A 20,811-nucleotide genomic window follows, 5' to 3' on the forward strand; every position below is an offset into this window, starting at 1 on the left:
GTTTCCACCAAAAAAATCCTATCCAAGCATGATTTCTGTGTTTATATGTTCACATATTTCTTACCTCATTATTTATTTCCAAGATAATCCTACCTAAACCTGTTGTCCCTAAACCCTACTTTTTTGGTTCATATTCTCTTTCAAAATACTTTTTTTTGGCCAAACCATTTTCTTACAGCTTCTCAATGCATTTCTTCCAATTCATCACAACTCGTTCTCTCATATAGCCTACCCCATCTTAAGCTAACTTAAATCTACTGAGCTCAGATGCTAAACTAAGGGACGAGGCAATGCAGCAGTACAAAACAATTAACAGAAACAGCAATGACAAAATATTCAAATTGGCCAAGCAAGCAGCAATATTACAACTAATATTACGCAATGAGCAGCAAACAAGAAATATAAATCAATAGTAAAACTGGCTTAACAGAGTAATGTAAAGTGAAATTTAGTAGTACTATGCCTGGCAAACAGCAGAAGCAAATCCAATAAATTATATCTAAACATGACAGAGCTCAAGCAGAAAAATATTACAGTAAAGACAATAATGCAGATAAGGGAAATGTCTATTCACATCTTAATATCTATGTCATTAAAGTGGTGCACCACAACTTATTCTACAAAATAAATTACCAAGTACTTGAAAAGAAAATTATGAATGCAGTTCCTGTGAAGGTAAATGTCTTTTTGTGCTCCCTCATTTTTTTGAAAAAATTATTATTTACTCGATCTGTAGACAGAAATATTTATATTAGTACATTTATAAAATTTTATTTTAACCAATGCTGCAGTGCAGCTAGAAACTAGATATTAAACAAAATGAGTAAATAAATAAATAAAGCAAGCCATATGGCATTTCTCTCAATTAGCAAGACAATAGCCGTGAAATGTTTCTCATCGTTTCATTAGGCATTTTAGTAAATATCATAAATTAAGAGCTCCACAGTTTAATCATATGTTTTCAAGTTCGACCGTGTCGTTTTTTGCGATGCTTTCTACAAAGGAATGTCAATAGCGAGGATAATGGCCTCTTTTTTTTCACCTGTGCCTCTGAAAGGCACTCACTAATGACTTCTTTCCAGGTGACTGTCGCCCATCTGGGTGCCAACGACGCATTACGTGCAGGTGGTCACTTAACTTTCTTACGGAAATATTTACGACAGCAGTTTCCGCTACAGTGACAGTCTCATATAAAAATATTTCACAGGTCAAGAATTTGCGTTACATGTGTGTAGAAACAAAATCCTATTGATATAACAGAGCCCAAAAAATTTTCGTCGGCATTGTAATACATTCACGCATTTACATACATTTCATAACACTTAAAGTACGATTCTTGGTTTCCAACAACCTGTTTCACAAACCAGAGTCCCTAACCACTACTCATTATTCCTTATCTTATTCATCGACACTTCTTCAATATTTCATCATAACAGATACGTAGCATACTCAAATAACTCATATAGCATCAGCTTATTGATCATAAACATACCGCAGCTGCATAATACACATAGTCATCGTAATAATAACATCATAACACCTCAGTCAACTCTCAGAATCGTCGTAGCTTCCTCCAATAATTTCAAAACCTAAAAAAAAATTCTCTGCTCATGTCAAAAGTGTCATCTGCCTCAAACGTAGTTTAAAAATCGTGATCCCATACCAAATATATCATTCAAAGCTCTCATAATATCACAATGGGTCCGAAAAAATATGAACTGTTCACAAAGTACAGACAAAATACAATTTCGTAAGTGTGAAGTTACCCAACTGTGTAATTGCGTAAACATGTGTCACTGATGTAGTAAAAAAAAGTTTATCTCCCAGTTAAATGATCAGATAGCTGTGTAATTTGTGTGTTAGAGAAATATGGTACCGATGTGTAAAGTTGTATAAGCAAATACCATATTAGCTAGGGCTCCTTGTGCTTGCCAAACACATGGTACACAAAGTAAGCGTGTACCCCCCTGAGGATTAATGTAATTATACCCTCAGGTGTTACAGATTACAGCAGTGGAATGAAATGTATCACGGAAAACCTTTGTATCATTGTACTTCAAATATCTTTAAAAATAAATGATTTAAGTGCAAAATTAATCACTCAAATACGTGTCCTGTAGCGCTAAATGTGCGTCTTGTTGCAACATAATCTCTGTTGAAGTGTCGTAGTTATCGTCCTCCGAAAGCAAAGTTCTGCAGAAGTAAATGTACTTACCTCATGATAAACCAAAGTGAAATGCTTTGCGTATAGATATCTTAGTTATTACGCTTATTGCCGTGATGAAGAAAGTACTGTGCTGTAACGTATTGTTGTGCTACGGAAAAGGCTGTCTCATTGTAGCTATACCACAAAAGTTACTACTAAAACATGTTTTACTTTCCAGAATAAAACAGAAAACTGTGCAGATATAAAACAGAAACACCGCAAAAGCAACATTGTAAATTGTCACTCATTAGTAGCGTCGTGATAAAATCGTGTAACTGTCACATAAACTAACCACTGTGTCATCTGGTATTTCACAGAAAGTACTTTAAATCCAGAATGTATTTTCAAGTAAACCAAAATGTTGCATGAAAATCTCATTAGCAGTGCCGGTATATGTTCTAAGTATGTGAGCCTTATAGTAGTTATGTGATCGTGCAACTAACAAGCAAGAATGTACAAATAACAACATTGTGTTGTCTGTTCACTATAACAATGCATTCATAATTTCTGTTGAAATAAGTTCTCTTGGTTCTTGACTGGATATTTAACTTCAAACACTGTTGCATATTAACAGATTCTAAGTCTGACAAAGCCTACTAGCAATGTAAAGTGAAAAGTTTTATGGCAAAGACAAAGTTTAAAAAGCAGATTATCTTTCAATAAACGGTTTTACATGTGAAATGTGGTGCAATCCTTTACTTTTCATAGTACTCAGATTTTCAACTTGAACGCAATTATCATGCGGTATACGTCGGTAAAGAATACTGGAATTTTTCTCAAGGTTAGCGTCTATGTTATTTTTCTCTGAGCCAGCCGGCGCATGCGTCTGCCTGCGGTGCAAGTCATTGTCTGTTTCATTGTTGGCACGTGTCGTTATTGGGATTAGGAGACCTAACTTCTACAAATTCACCTTGCCGAGAAGGCCCTGCCCTGTTTGAAGCCGCCGGCCGCTGGTGGCCGAGCGGTTCTGGCGCTACAGTCTGGAACCGCACGACTGCTACGGTCGCAGGTTCGAATCCTGCCTCGGGCATGGATGTGTGTGTTGTCCTTAGGTTAGTTAGGTTTAAGTAGTTCTAAGTTCTAGGGAACTTATGACCTCAGCAGTTGAGTGCCATAGTGCTCAGAGCCATTTGAACCATTTTTTTGTTTGAAGCCCGCCAGTTCTGATGCAATTCAGCTCTGTCGTTACGATCACATCGTCTGTCGTCATGTCGGTAGATTCCATAGTTTCTTCCTTGCCGGTAACGTGGTGGGGAATTTCTTCCTGAATCGTAACTGCGCGCTGAACTGTTGCGTCTGCAGTTATTCTGTCTCCCTTGATAATAATTGTTTGTGTTCCCATATTGTCTGTTTCTATGGTAATCTCTGTCATATTCATTACTACGGAAATGCGATGTTTCTCTGTAACTATTATTACTCTGCCAGTGGTTGTCATACGGGTGGTGTCTGTTTTGGTCACAATATGTGTTGTGAGAATAGTCTTGTCGTGTCCAGTTATTTCTTTCATCGCGGAATTGTGACAGATGTGACCTGTAATTGTTGTGCTCCTGTTTTCGCGTTCCGCGATTGTCAGTGTCAATTTCCAGTTCTTGTAACAGTGCCTGAAAAGCTTCAATGTCGTCTTTGCAACGTCCTGCTAAAATAATATGTCGTAAATGTTCAGGCAATTTGATTAAGCAAATGCGGATGAGTTCTGAGGGGCTGTATGGGTTTGAAAGATACTGATTCTTAAGCAACATGTCTTCAAAATATTTGACAAGACTGGAAAATTCAGATTGTTCAAAGTGTTTCATCATCATGATGCTATGTTTTACTCGGTCTTGTGTAGCTTGAGACCAATATGCTGAGAGGAAGGCATGGTAAAATTCTCCTTCACTGTGACAATCGTGAAAGACCGATCGCATTCTTACAGCTGGTTCATTCTCTAAATAGCCACACATAAATTCTAATCTGTGTTCTAACGACCAGTTGGGAGGAAAATAATGAGAGAATTGATGGAGCCATGCTTGTGGATGAATGTCGTTGCCAGAATTCTTAAATGTTTTGAATTTACGTGTAGTAATGAACAGCTTATAGTCAAAGTCATCATGTCGGCGAGTCGCATATTGGTCATTGTTACGTCGTTTCGGCGGTTCCATTTCAAAATTCGGTGCACCTTGCCAATTTCTTTCATAATTTCCGAAATGCGCTATGTTATTATTTCGTGGCTGTTCCGTATTTCTACGTCCCTCTTCCCGTATTGGGGCGCGAGTGTCCTCTGAAATATGTAATTCTTGTATTACTTGTGCCAACTGATCTTGCACTTACCGGATTTCTCTTTTCTACTGTGTATTGATTTGATTTTGATTTTGTTTGAATTTTCTAATTTCTTCATACTCCCCAGTGTCAGTGAAGGCTACAGGTGTTGTGCCATTCAGATCATCATCTACCTTTGTAGATAAGTTAGTGAACTGATCTGAAAGTTCGGCTACTTTATCCGATAGTGAAATTATTTCCTCTGTATGTTTTTCTGAACCAAGTTTCAGAGTGTCCATTTGTGTTGAAATCGTATCTACTGTATCCTTTAAGTTTTCCTGAGTTTTTGCAAGTTGCGTAACCGTATCGGTATATGCAACTGAGTCAATTTTAGCTTGCAAGGTCTCATGATTTTCATGAACAAAAATTTGCAGTTCTTTCATGGCTGCTTCGTGATTCTGTAATGCATTTTCATGCCGCGAAAAAATAGGTTGAAAATGCTCACAAATTTGTGTTTTTACGTCATTACAGGCTTTTTGACATTTCGATTCAATGTTATGTAACTCAGTAGTTAAATCTTCACGTGTTTGTGCAAGAGTTTGTTCCAATGAGTCTAACTTTTGAAGCTGTTGCTGTGTTTGTCTCTGGTGTTGTTCCATTGTGTCTAACTTTTGAAGATTTTGTTCCATTGTGTCTAACTGTTGCTGTGTTTGTCTCTGGTGTTGTTCCATTGTGTCTAACTTTTGAAGATTTTGTTCCATTGTGTCTAACTGTTGTTGCGTTTGTCTCTGATTTTGTTTCATTTGCTGCATTAATTGCAATAATAATGTATTAGTGTCTGGAATCTGTTCCTCTATGCTTTTCGGCAGTGCATTTGCACCGGCAACATTTACATTTTGACGAGCAGAAAATGTGTTTTGACTTATTTGAGAAAACGGTGAGGACCCAAAACCTGAGTCTACAGTATTTGCAATATTGTGTTCTGTCATTTCGGATTCCTGAGGCGAGCTGTAGCCGACCGATCGATCGATAATGCTTCCCTGTTCACTAATTGTTCCACTGTCTACGCCATTATTTGCCGCCCGCTCCATTTCCCTATGCACAATTACCAAATTACCACTTTGAATGTCTGTTAATTCATTGCACAGTGGTGCTGATAAGCTACGCTCGTCGTCACTATTATTTCTCAGTTTACTCTGTAGCCTAGTGTTACGTTTTTCACACGCCATTATTGTCACAATATTTCACACGATAACACAGAAAAGCACAATTTGAAGAGCAAAAATAAGAGAACACATTAAAATAGCACTGAAAATAATATCTAGTTAATTGCAGCTGCGAAATACTTGGTGCAAATCTACATGCATGCCACAACTGTTTTACTGTACAACAATGAAAAACTACAACTAAAAAGGAAATTCTCTCTATTATTACGCACTAGCAATAAACAATAGCTACACTAATTACACCAACAACAAGAAAAAATCAGAAGATTCCAGTGAGGTATCCTGGCAGGGTCGCCATATGAAACGTCCCCTTAGAAAAATTATACAAGACTGTGCTTAAACTGACACACAATATTTTTAGCGCAACGCAATCTGAATTTCAAAAACCCCTACAAAAGAATGGCCCTGACTAACATTAACCTATACCTTTCACAAATCACTTACCTCACCAAAAATCTTCGTTACTCGAACTACTGCAATACAGCGAGGGCCACTACTGCCAGCTAAATAAAAGATTCAAACTACGGAAGGCACTAACTACTGATAGGCATAGTTAGCAAATGAAAGATTATAATAGAGAACAAACAATGTATTTACCTTAATAGTCATAATTGACATCCAGTCTTACAAATTTCAGAACTCTGCCATCTCTCTCCCCACATCCACCACTACTGGCGGCTCACCTCCAACTGCGCAATGCTACGTGCTGTTAACATCCAGCTGCCGCTGCCCAACACTACAATGGCAGACAACAATGCAAACTAGCCACAGACTGCACACAGCACAGCCAGTGATTTTCATACAGAGCGCTATGTAAGGTTGCCAATAAGAAAACATAAACAGCCTACTTACAACTTCTAACCTAAAAAACCGCCCAGTCTACTTCACACAGCCCCCGTTACCAGTTTAATCACCTCCTGTGTGTAGTGGCTCCCTGATCTGTTAAGTGGAACCCGAAACCCTATTATCTTATGCAGTTTACACAGTTGAATTACCGTCTGAGCCTCTGAGTCAGACCCTCTATTTAGCTTTGTACCAAAGGACTGAGCCGATGCTGGTCAGCTGTGTCTCATTCTCTCAAGCATGACTGGTAGTCTTCACCACTTCAGATAGACCGCCGAAACCCGAGAGAAGCTCTGTATTGTAGTTGTAAATTTTCTTAGCTGTGTTGGGAAAGAACCAGAGCTCCAAGCTGAAAGGAATAAGGCTCAAATCTTAGTAGGTACTGAAAGCTGGCTAAGGCTGGACATAAATTCAGCTGAAATTTTTACTAAGGCTCTAAAGGTGTTCCCGGAAGAACAGATTAAATACAGTTAGCGGTGGAGTATTATTGCTGTTAGAAATAGTTTATCTTGTAGTGAAACTGAAGCACATATACCTGTGAGATAGTACTGACATGAGCCATCACCTGCTACTGACTGCACGCTGTGGTCTCCATGGCGACCGAAAGGATCTGTTCCATAATTGAACTCCTTACCCTCCTTGGCATCCAATCCCTGAGAGATCCCATTATGTGGCAAGCATTGGAGCTCTCAACAAGCAGTAATCCCACCCTCTATAAATGCACATGTTTTTCAGGATGAGAGGCTTCCTGTGAAACAGGATAAGCGACTGCATCTGGCTCAGGATCCTTATCAGCCTCATACAACACCTGAAAGCCCGTTTGGCAAATGAATCCCCCCCCCCCCCCCCATCTCCTCTCCTCAAGCCTTTCGCTGCTTGGCACACCTTGGAACGACCTCTCGATCGACCACAGGTGAGGGGTCAATCTCACTCCGCGCAGTAATCGTGTTGCAATATTAGTGGACCGATCGAGGAACTCGAGGGATTTGCTGGACGCCCTTGGATCGGACGTCCAACCTGCCCCCGCCCACAGTGATGCCCAGTGGCAAAAGCCTTAAACTGCGTGACTGTAGCCAGCACCACCTGGAGGTGTTTACAAAGGGTCATCAACACAGTTCATATCCGAACACAGCAATCACACTCCTACCCATAATAAAGACGGCGGAACTATCCACTAGAGTACTAGGCGGTTATAAAACACAGGACTGTGTTTAGTAAACACACAAACATACAAGAAATCCAAGAATTTAAAGTGAAAAGTACACAAGAAAATCGAAATAAGTCTCTTCCAGGTACAAGCTCCAAACAACTCACAAACGAAACGGTGTAATCTGATGTGGTGCGGCAGGGACGGAAGCTGCCACCTAACCCATACCTGAGTGTAACCATTTGTAGGGATGTGAAGTGGAATGGTCACATAAGCTCGGTGGTATGTATCTGTAGGATACTAGGAAAATGGAGACAGTCTAGAAAGGGAAATACATACGAAAAACTCGTGCTATTCACCTTACAACATTGCTTAAGTGTGTGGATCCCAAACCGTATAGGAGTAACAGAGGGCATTGTACGTACCCATAGAATAGCAGCACGAATGGTTACAGTTTTGTCAAACCCCGGAAGGTTGTGAAAAACTTGAATTGGTAGATAGAGGCCAACTATCTCTCGAATTATCTACTTAAAATTTTCAAGAATTAGGTTTTTCTCTTTTTGTTTTGAGTCATCAGTCTTCTGACTGGTTTGCCCAATCCTCTCCTATGCCAACCACTTGCAGTCTACGTCCTCAAGTATTTGCTGGATGTGTGCCAATCTCTGTCTTCCTATATAGTTTTTGCGCTCTAGACCATTCTCTAGTACCATAGAAGTCATTCCCTTATATCTTAACCGGTGTGCTATCATCCTATCCCTTCCCCTCGTCAGTTTTTTCAACATATTCCTTTCCTCTCCGGTTCGGCCGACAACCTCCTCATTCCTTACCTTATCAGTGAACCTAATTTTCATCATTCGTCTGCAGCACCACATCTCAAATGCATCGACTCTCTTCTGTTCCGGTTTTTCCAGAGTCCATGTTTCACTACCATACAATGTTGTACTCCAGACGTACAGTCTCAGAAATTTCTTCCTCAAATTAAGGTCGATATTTGGTATTAGTAGACTTCTCTTGACCAGTAATGCTCTTTTTGCCATAGCTAGTCTGCTTTTGATGTCCTCCGTGCTCCGTCCGTCACTCGTTATTTTACTGCCTAGGTATCAGAATTCCGTAACTTCATCTACTTCGTGACCATAATTCCTGATGTTAAGTTTCTCGCTGTTCTCATTTCTGCTACTTCTTATTTCTTTCGTCTTTCTTCGATTTACTCTCAATCCATGTTCTGTACTCATTATATTGTTCATTCTATTCAGCAGACCATGTAATTCTTCTTCACTTTCACTCAGGGTAGCAATGTCATCAGCGAATCGTATCATTGGTAGCCTTTCACCTTGAATTTTAATTCCACTCCTGGACCTTTGTTTTATTTCCATCATTGCTTCTCGATGCACAGACTGAGCAGTAGAGGTGAAAGACTACATCCCTGTCTTACACCCTTTTTAATCCGATCACTTCCTTCTTGGTCGTCCACTTTTATTATTCCCTATTGGATCTTGTAGATACAGTGTATTACCCGCATCTCCCTATAGCTTACACCTATTCTTCTCAGAATTTCGAACACCTTGCGCCATTTTCCACCATCGAACCCTTTTACCAGGTCAACAAATCCTATGAACGTGTCTTGATTTTTCTTTAGTCTTGCTTCCATTATCAACCCCAACGTCAAAACTGCCTCTCTCGTGCCTTTACCTTCTCTAAAGTCGAACTGATCGTCATCTAGAACATCCTCAATTTTCTTTTCCATTCTTCTGTGTGCTATTCTTAAAATGAAGTTGCGATAATACTCGTACTTTTCAGCTTTAGAAGTCTTCAGAATAGTGTGGATGATATTTTTTCGAAATTCAGGTGGTACGTCGCCAGACTCATACATTCTACACACCAACGTGAATAGTAGTTTTGTTTCCAAATCCCCAATGATTTTAGAAATTCTGATGGAATGTTATGTATCACTTCTGCCTTATTTGTTCTTAAGTTCTCCAATTGTTGTTGTTGTTGTTGTTGTTGTTGTCTTCAGTCCTGAGACTGGTTTGAAGCAGCTCTCCATGCTACTCTATCCTGTGCAAGCTTCTGCATCTCCCAGTACTTACTGCAACCTACATCCTTCTGAATCTGCTTAGTGTATTCATCCCTTGGTCTCCCTCTACGATTTTTACCCTCCACGCTGCCCTCCAATGCTAAATTTGTGATCCCTTGATGCCTCAGAACATGTCCTACCAACCCATCCCTTCTTCTTGTCAAGTTGTGCCACAAATTCCTCTTCTCCTCAATTCTGTTCAATACCTCCTCATTAGTTACGTGATCTACCCACCTTATCTTCAGCATTCTTCTGTAGCACCACATTTCGAAAGCTTCTTTCTCTTCTTGTCCAAACTGGTTATCGTCCATGTTTCACTTCCATACATGGCTACACTCCATACAAATACTTTCAGAAACGACTTCCTGACACTTAAATCTATACTCGATGTTAACAAATTTCTCTTCTTCAGAAACGCTTTCCTTGCCATTGCCAGTCTCTCTACTTCGACCATCATCAGTTATTTTACTCCCTAAATAGCAAAACTCCTTTACTACTTGAAGCGCCTCATTTCCTAATCTAATTCCCTCAGCATCACCCGACTTAATTTGACTACATTCCATTATCCTCGTTTTGCTTTTGTTGATGTTCATCTTATATCCTCCTTTCAAGACACTGTCCATTCCGTTCCTCCTGAGTAGTCCCCGCCCGGAGATCCGAATGGGGGACTATTTTACCTCCGGAATATTTTACCCAAGAGGACGCCATCATCATTTAACCCCAAAGCTCACTTAAATCCCATATCTCCTATAAATCGACTCCTGTTTCTTCTTCCATCACGTCAGACAAATCTTCCCCCTCACAGAGGCCTTCCACCCGTCCGCTCTCTCCTCTGCGTTTAACTGTGGAATTCCCGTTGCAATGTTAACGTTACCATCCTTGCTTTTAATTTGACCGTAGGTTGTTTTGACTTTCCTATATGCTGAGTCACTCCTTCCGACAATCATTTCTTTTTCGATACCTTAAAATTTTTCATGCTGCCATTTCGTCTTAGCTTCCCTGCACTTCATATTTATTTCATTCCACAGCGACTTGTATTTCTCTATTCCTGAATTTCTCTGAATTTTTTTGTACTTTTTTCTTTCATCGATCAAATGAAATATTTCTTCTGTTGCCCATGGTTTCTTCGCAGTTACCTTCTTTGTACCTATGTTTTTCTTTCCAAATTCTGTGACTGCCCCTTTTAGAGATTTCCTCTTCAACTACATGGCCTACTGAGCTATTCCTAATCGCTGTATCCATAGGCTTAGAGAACTTAAAGCATATTTCGTAATTTCTTAGCACTTCCGTATCCCACTTCCTTGCCTATTGATTCTTCCTGACTAACCCCTTCAACTTCAATCTGCTCTTCATCACCACCACATTGTGATCTGAGTCTATATCTGCTCCTGGGTACGCCTTAAAACCCAGTATATGATTTTGGAATCTCTGTCTGACCGTGATGTAATGTAACTCAAATCTTCCCGTATCACCCGGCCTTTCCTAAGTATGCCGCCTCCTCTTGTGATTTTTGAGTATTCGCCATTACTAGCTTAAATTTATTACAGAACTCGATTAGTCTTTCTCCTCTCTCATTCCTTATTAGTATTAAGTGAAAAATACAGTAATATACCAAGGACGCTACTGTCCCTCCCACAGGGACCATGAATATAAGGTAGCGCTAATTAGTGAGCACAGAGTTATGTAAGCCTTTCCCCCAAGCTCCCCTCACGATTGGAACGAGATAAAACTTTAACAGGTGGAACATAACAAACGCCCATCTGCCACGCGGTTTGCACGGTACAGATGTACACGGAAATGTGAACAGGATCTTTGAACTACGTCTAAATTTCGTGTGTCAGATTCTGATGTTCAGTTTACGTTTTTGAAGCTAAGTAGAGTGTAGTTAACGTCATGTGTCTGGCTACAAAATGTTGCGGCGACAAAAGTTCCCGGCCCTAGTTAAGATTTACGATGGTCTAAACGAGTAGCAGTGATAATAGTCTTCTGTAGCACATAATATTATAAACGGCAGTCAAATAAAACCGAGACAAACGATCTAAACTAACTTTTGAAATTTCACAGTAAGACCTAATTCCCTTAAACGCTGTAAAACCAGGCCTGCAAGATCCAAAGGTTCTTCTAACGAAGTACTATAAAAGATAACATCATCTATATAATGATACACAGTCAATAAAATTTTTCTGGGTTTGTGACCGCATTGCCAATATGTAAACTACCAACGTTACGGTCACTGATAGGTTGTTTTTGTTTGCTGCTGAATTCAGCAGTAAACCAAAAACATCTTGAAGAAGGTCGCTTGCAACAATGACCGAAACATCGGTAGTTTTACATATTGATAATGTGGCCACAAACCCAGAAAAAATTTATTGGCTGTGACAATGGCCGCGGAAGCCTACGTTTATTATGATACACAACATTAAATTTTAAATCGCCAAATCTAGAAGCCAACAACCGTGCAAGCACAGCCACTCCTGTTACAAATCCGAATGGCGTCGTTTGAAACTCAAAGATTGCAGTCTGTACGAAAGGCTGTGGCTCGTAATATGTTTGGTTTAAATCTAACACAGTAAAGTACTTGGTCGCCTTACACCAAACAAAACAGCCGGCCGCGGTGGCCGAGTGATTCTAGGCGCTTCAGTCCGGAACCACGCGGCTGCTGCGGTCGCAGGTTCGAATCCTGCCTCTGGCATGGATTTGTGTGATGTCCTAAGGTTAGTTAGGTTTAAGTAGTTCAAAGTATAGTGGTCTGATGACCTCAGATGTTAAGTCCCATAGTCCTTAGAGCCATTTGAACCAAACAAAACAGGAAACGGTACTGACTGTAGAATTACTTTCTTACTTAACTGCTCTAAACACCTCCCCCCACCCCCCTTATGTTTAGAAACCAAAAACGCAGGCGAAGGATAGAATGAATAATATTGTCGAATTAGTCCTTATTGTAGTAACTGATGTATAGTCTTTTTCAGTTCCTTCATTTTAGGAGGCAACAGTCTATGCAGCATTTGTTTCATTGGTTCCTGATTCGTCAGCTGTATTTGATATTTAATTGTATTAGCCATACTCAACTTGTCCGTAAGAACATCGCTATACTCAGCTAATAACTGACCAGACTCTTTCAGCTGCTGCGGCGATAGTTTCCCTTCATCTACCTGCTCCAATATTACTGTTGCCCACCTGCACATTGCGAATTCCATTATCTGATTATTTGTGATATGAGTTCAAAACTGATGCCTCTTTCCTGGGCGAAATTTAGATGCAATTCGACTTTTGAGGAGCGGTTTCCAATGAATCATTGAAGGGTATCAAAGAAAACGTGGAAGGAGGGTAAATCGGCTTGGATTTGGAAAGGTTTATTGCATACAATAAAAAATGTGAACATCTTAAATTAATTAATATGTGTAAATAAGTTAACCTGAGCCAGTGGTAAGACGAATTTCATAATATTACTGGTTTACTAGGCATTAATAAACGACTTGGCTGCGTATAATTCGGCTCAGAGCGCATTGGGAGTGTGTGGTATTGCAGTATATTGTTAACCGGTTATGCACATTAATCAGCGTGTGGAAAACTTAATAAACAGAATGAAAGGCCTAATTTAATTAGGATGAACGCATATAACTCAGCAAATGTGGGAGTGTTTCTAATACTACAACTGAAATTCAACTCAGTATCAAATGAACTTTTTTTGTGAGACAAGTTGACGAGATGCAAAAAAATTAACATGCAATTAGACTCACCTGTAGGTGCCTGCTTCATTGTACACGAGTAACAGAATTAACACAAAATATCTAACGTCATAGGTCGTGGATAGTAAATAGCTGGCGAAATGAGGATAGCGGAATGAATAGGAACACACACGCACTTCGACATTCACACTAGGACAATGTAGATAGGGGAAAAGAACGAGAAGAATAGAAGCCTACACTATAAGCACATACAGTAGGCAAACAGGACTTGCACCCTCAGCCAGATGCGTCAATAGTGAAATACACTCCTGGAAATTGAAATAAGAACACCGTGAATTCATTGTCCCAGGAAGGGGAAACTTTATTGACACATTCCTGGGGTCAGATACATCACATGATCACACTGACAGAACCACAGGCACATAGACACAGGCAACAGAGCATGCACAATGTCGGCACTAGTACAGTGTATATCCACCTTTCGCAGCAATGCAGGCTGCTATTCTCCCATGGAGACGATCCTAGAGATGCTGCATGTAGTCCTGTGGAACGGCTTGCCATGCCATTTCCACCTGGCGCCTCAGTTGGACCAGCGTTCGTGCCGGACGTGCAGACCGCGTGAGACGACGCTTCATCCAGTCCCAAACATGCTCAATGGGGGACAGATCCGGAGATCTTGCTGGCCAGGGTAGTTGACGTACACCTTCTAGAGCACGTTGGGTGGCACGGGATACATGCGGACGTGCATTGTCCTGTTGGAACAGCAAGTTCCCTTGCCGGTCTAGGAATGGTAGAACGATGGGTTCGATGACGGTTTCGATGTACCGTGCACTATTCAGTGTCCCCTCGACGATCACCAGTGGTGTACGGCCAGTGTAGGAGATCGCTCCCCACACCATGATGCCGGGTGTTGGCCCTGTGTGCCTCGGTCGTATGCAGTCCTGATTGTGGCGCTCACCTGCACGGCGCCAAACACGCATACGACCATCATTGGCACCAAGGCAGAAGCGACTCTCATCGCTGAAGACGACACGTCTCCATTCGTCCCTCCATTCACGCCTGTCGCGACACCACTGGAGGCGGGCTGCAAGATGTTGGGGCGTGAGCGGAAGACGGCCTAACGGTGTGCGGGACCGTAGCCCAGCTTCATGGAGACGGTTGCGAATGGTCCTCGCCGATACCCCAGGAGCAACAGTGTCCCTAATTTGCTGGGAAGTGGCGGTGCGGTCCCCTACGGCACTGCGTAGGATCCTACGGTCTTGGCGTGCATCCGTGCGTCGCTGCGGTCCGGTCCCAGGTCGACGGGCACGTGCACCTTCCGCCGACCACTGGCGACAACATCGATGTACTGTGGAGACCTCACGCCCCACGTGTTGAGCAATTCGGCGGTACGTCCACCCGGCCTCCCGCATGGCCACTATACGCCCTCGCTAAAAAGTCCGTCAACTGCACATACGGTTGACGTTCACGCTGTCGCGGCATGCTACCAGTGTTAAAGACTGCGATGGAGCTCCGTATGCCACGGCAAACTGGCTGACACTGACGGCGGCGGTGCACAAATGCTGCGCAGCTAGCGCCATTCGACGGCCAACACCGCGGTTCCTGTTGTGTCCGCTGTGCCGTGCGTGTGATCATTGCTTGTACAGCCCTCTCGCAGTGTCCGGCGCAAGTATGGTGGGTCTGACACACCGGTGTCAATGTGTTCTTTTTTTCCATTTCCAGGAGTGTATATAAAATTCACAGATTAAAACTATGGAGACACAGCGTCAGATAGAATTTAGATTAGAATAGTGACTGAAACGGGCCACACAGGAACCACGTAGCAGAAGGAAGCGAAAACTCGACAGTTACAAAAACGGGAGAAGTACCGTTGATTATTGAACGCTCCTCGTTTGCTGCACTAATTTCACTTCTTCCACCTTCATGTGCAATGCCCTAACCCAACAACTAATTTCGCATACACTATCAGACAAGATCTTATCTTCACCCCGAACCCGAGAATAGTAAATGCGAACGAATTCATACATGAGTATTTTGGAAGACATTCCCTAAAAATCAGTCCACCTAACTGTCTCATGTGCTCCTCCTGATGGATTAGCTGACAAATCTTATCATGCAATGTTTCTTTTGCTAATGGATATAGCAGTTTTAGCACGTCAGTTTTACCTGCATTATATATTTTGCTCACATCCAAAAGACATCTTAATATATTTTTCAAATGTGGAAGCGGTTCTAACACCATAGGCCCCATTTTTTGTAATATTGGCACAAATGGATTCGGAAGGTTTGCAGACTGATATGAAGGAAAACAATTCAACGTTTTCATCTCCTCTCCCTTCCGGGACCGCATATTGATTTCGTCTACTTGACCACTTACTTCTGACAGTCTAGCCACTTCAGTAACAACCACAGTGAACAACCACTCACTTTGGACCCACCTTCAGAAAATATTGTAATGTAGTCATTTAGTTTATATTTTAGAACTTTGAAAAAATATCAATCGTTTTTGATCATTCCTTTCACGACATTCCAAAAAGTCTTAAATTTTAAAGTTAAGCTGAACCCAAAAACTTAAGTCAAAGTAGTAGATGCCACTTCCGACACTGAATGCTATTTTCAGGTTCGAGACATTACTTGCACACTAAAAAGTATGTGTGCGTAAAAGTCAACAAAAACGAAAGACATTTGCCTTTTTAAAACGTTTATCTGGTGGTTATTAAGCACCTCCAGCTTGGTAAGCCCGCTACTGAAAATGCACTGGTGTTGCTAAGAGTGTGGTAAAATATACTTTCAGATTCTGGATCTTACATACACGTCGGTATTTCCTTATGTTATTAATATAAGTTAACAACAGTCAGCAGATTTTGTAATTTTTTCAATTTTTAAGATGGGCATAAAGTGCTTCCCTTTGGTAATGCGCGTAATGGAAAACGATTTCGTGTAGCTAGGATGAATAGTAAACCTCTTCGCAATCCCCAACGCCTGTTTCACGGCGTCTATTAAAGAGTTTGCTCAGTATCTCCGAAGCGCTTCCAGTTTATTAAAGGAGCGTGTGACGAAACGAATCAATACTCTTTGGGCCTTTTACGCGTACTTTATTAATCCTAGTTGGTAGGGGGTCCCAGATTGATGAGCGATTATCGTGAATCGATCAAATCAGTATGCTGCAAGGCACTTCTTTAGTGGATGAATTACATTTCCTTTAGCAACTGACAGTCTTCTCGTCCCATTAGGAACGACGAGTTGGGTTTTCTAGGAAGTACAGATCCAACCATGTAGCTATTGCCGTAACATCGTATGTTGCTCACTAAGCGACAGCGCAAAACTGTATCACACCAGTTCCAGAAGTCAAGAAACACGAAATCAACCTGGGTGCCGGTGTGGACGAACGGAGCTGGGTTGCATAAGACTCTTGTCTGCGTTTTCCATGTTGACTGTGACCGAGATTTTCGCTCTCCAAAATACTGGTAACGCGCGCCGCGGAATTTGAGTCCCCACCAGACGTCATGGACGTCGAAGACCCCTACAGGTCTCTGCACCATCGCGCTGTGGTGGCGCGCGTCTCCTGGTCCGCATTTAGTGTGAGGGCGCCACAGTGGAACACGTAGCGGCGCCCCCGATAGGGTATTTAAGCGCCTGCCTCTCGCTCAGCCAGCTCGCCCGCCACCCCTCCTATGTTACCAGCCATAATGCCGATTCCCACACCTTCTACCCCACTGCAGGTGTGCCCCAGGGCTCTGTCCTCTCCCCTCTCCTCTACCTCCTGTACACGGCAGATATACCCCAACCCTCCCCCCTTCAGTACACCTCCTGCAATATGCCAATGACATTGCATTCCTTGCCCTCACTCCTGCCCTCCAACGGTCCCAACGCCTTCTCCAGATTTATCTTGACCTTTTTTGCCACATAGTGTTGCCAGTGGCTCCTGAAAATCAATCCTTCCAAGACCCAGGCAATCATCGTAGGTCATACCACTCACTCCTTCCGGCTCCTGGATTTCTCCCTTACCATCTGCGCCCGTTCTGTCCGCCTCTCCTCCACCCTCACCTACCTTGGCCTCACCATTGACCGTCACCTCACCTGGATCCCTCATCTCCGCTCCATCCAATCCAAAGCCCACAACCGCCTCCGATTCCTCAAACTTCTCTCTGGCCAGACATGGGGGTTGTTCCCCTCTACCATCCTCCACACCTACAAATCCTAAATCCATCCCATCCTCTGTTATGCCAGTCCCACCTGGATATCCGACCCTCCCCCCCCCCCCAAATTCTATAAGTCCCTCCAGATACTCAAGCGCCATGCACTCCGCTTCGTTTTCCGTATACATCTCCCGTACCCCACGCGGATCCTCTATGACCTCATTCCTTTCCCCCATCTGCTCCTATTCCTCTAACATGTTCGCATACTCTACACCTCCTGCCACCTTGATCTCCCTCACCCCCTGGTTGCTCCTCTCCTCTCCAATCCCCGCCCTCTGCCACGGCTTTACTGTTGTGTCCCCCCTGCCCTCCATCTCTACACCCTTCAACTCCTTTCCCAAGGTGGCTTCCGTCAACTCCCCCCTCCCAGATTGTGCCCTCTCTCCCTCCATTTATCCCTCCTGTCAACCCTGATCCTCACCCCCCTCCTTTCCTGTCCTTTCCCTGGGCTCCCTCTCCCCCCACTTCCATCCAGTTTTCTCCCCACCTAACCTCTCTCTGCCTCCCTTCTCCCCCTTCTCCTTTTGCATTCCCTCCTCTGCCTTTACCCACTCCCTGTCACGTCTGCCCAGTGCCCGCCCCCCCTCTTATGGGTCCTCGTCCTCCATTGGCTCCTTTCCCCCCTCCCCCCCCCCACTTCGTTTTTTCCTCTCCTTCTCCCCTTTCCTTTCCCGTCGTCTGTCCATGTCCCGTCCCGTCCCCCCCCCCCCATCTGCCCTTGGCTGTGGTATATGATATTTGAGAAAAATTTTTAGTGCAGTGTTCAAGTGAATGTTCAGTGTTGTTCGTCTTTCCAAAGTGTTGCGAGCAGAAACCATGCTGTCGCTGGATGTAAATTTTATATCTCTTGCGAACAGAAACCAGACTGTCACCGTGTTTTTTTAATTGTACGTCTATTCTTTTACCTGTCTGCTTCTTATGTATTTCCTTAGCATCATCAACCCTTTGTTTTATATTTTAAGATCCCACGATTTTCCGCCATTTTACCATTTAAGTTGCCTATTTTATCGCCTGTTTTTATTATTTATTATCTTCATCTTTTTAAAACAAATTCTGCAGGCTGAAGAGCGGTGTACTAAGCTGCTGCCAGCCCGCCCCTTTCGGGGGGAATCGAAACTCAATAAAGGAAAAAAAAAGAAAAAACTCAGCCAGCCAGTCTAACCTTGCGTACGTCTCTGGACACATCGCCTCGCCTTAGACAGCTTATTTACCTTCTTGTTCTGTGTACGAGTGGACGTGGTTGTTAGGTCTTCTTGTGACTCTGTTGTTTCGATCTTGTTGTTGTTCATTCTGTCCTTCGTTGGTCGTGTCCGTCCTCTCCTATTGTGTTGTTGTTCGCGGGCCGCTCCGCGGGTCCCGCCACGCTTTCCGTCAGATCAACCCCGCGACCGTTCCGGTCACCGTTACAACAGAAATAGTCAGACTCTTCCTTATTTATGTCTTTTGATGCTGGAAACGGTGGGAGCCGAATGTGTCTGGGGACTGCAGTCGTAAACTCTTAACAACACGTAAATCAAATTTATTAAACAGTGTAATAACTCAAAGCGCTTACATGAGAAGGAACAAACAGGGAAACAGACCTGAGTTTATGAAATGAACCTAGAGTCCTAGTACAATACGCTATGAAGTACTTGCTCCAATGGAATTAAACAGCTTTAGAATAAAATCTCAAAATAAAAAAGCAATGACCAAAAATGGCTCTGAGCACTATGGGACTTAACATCTGTGGTCATCAGTCCCCTAGAACTTAGAACTACTTAAACCTAACTAACCTAAGGACATCACACACATCCATGCCCGAGGCAGGATTCGAACCTGCGACCGTAGCAGTCGCGCGGTTCCGGACTGCGCGCCTAGAACCGCTAGACCACCGCGGCCGGCAGCAATGACCAAAGACAATAGCATTAAGTATCAGTATATAGCCCCAGTGGGGTCAGAAACTTCACAATAAGCGGTGCAAATTAAAATCCCCATATAACAACAAGGCAACAGGATAACACAAGGAAACCGAACAAAGGATCTTAGTCCACTATCTACTCATACAATGCACACAACCAAGGCTGACACCTTAATTTAAGACTAGACAGACAACGCAGATAGACTGATACAGTCCACATAATTAATGGCGTAAACGTAGACAGTTGAAAGTAGCCGATATTCTCAGTAAATATGGGCTCTAAAACGCATACAACGCATACCTTAAGAGCTATGAGAACTTCTTCCTATTCGATACCGTGAACCACACCTTTTCTACTGCAAGCTCCTTGCTACTCATATTCTGGGAGTAGATAGTATGGCCCACAACAAGAAAAAGTGGTCAGTAAACATGGGCTCTGCAGTGCATGAAACGTTTTTGCTTGACAACTGTTTTGTTTAACTTTTAAATCTAAAGGGAGTGGAAGGGCTGACCCAATAAAGTGAACATTTCAATTCCATTGTGTTTATTAACTACCAAAAACACATAAAAATTGACAAGATTATTTCCGAAACACCCATGACATAAAATAATAAGCAAGTTAATAAATCATTAGCCAACGATCTCCCATAAACATTGAGAAACGCCACTCAGGCAAAACATTTAAAAAAACACTCTGATTCCATAAAATCATTAATAAACTAATAAACCATTAGCAACGATCTCATATACAAATTGACAGAAGCAACTAAGGCTACGCGGTGGTCTAGCGGTTCTGGCGCTGCAGTCCGGAACCGCGGGACTGCTACGGTCGCAGGTTCGAATCCTGCCTCGGGCATGGGTGTGTGTGATGTCCTTAGGTTAGTTAGGTTTAAGTATTTCTAAGTTCTAGGGGACTTATGACCTAAGATGTTGAGTCCCATAGTGCTCAGAGCCATTTGAACCATTTGAACTAAGGCTAAATCTGAGTATAACTTTAACAAAACAACTCTACTTAAGCCACGTCATATAAGACCCTTTCAATTCCAATACTTTAACATTACATGTAAAATAACAGTGGACACACTGCCTCCATTTTAATAAGAATACTTAGAATATATTTACTAAAACGTAACTTGGGCAATCTTGCAAATTATTAGACTAGAGAACCTTGCAGAGCAAACTCCGAATTATTCAAATGCCCATTGGCTTGTAAGATGGGCTTTTAGGGCATACAAAATTACAACTTTGTACAATCATAAATGTGTAACAACAGAAGTAAGTCCCAAGCTTGTAAG

Source organism: Schistocerca nitens, chromosome 6 (assembly GCF_023898315.1).
Source record: "Schistocerca nitens isolate TAMUIC-IGC-003100 chromosome 6, iqSchNite1.1, whole genome shotgun sequence".
Lineage (NCBI taxonomy): Eukaryota > Metazoa > Arthropoda > Insecta > Orthoptera > Acrididae > Schistocerca > Schistocerca nitens.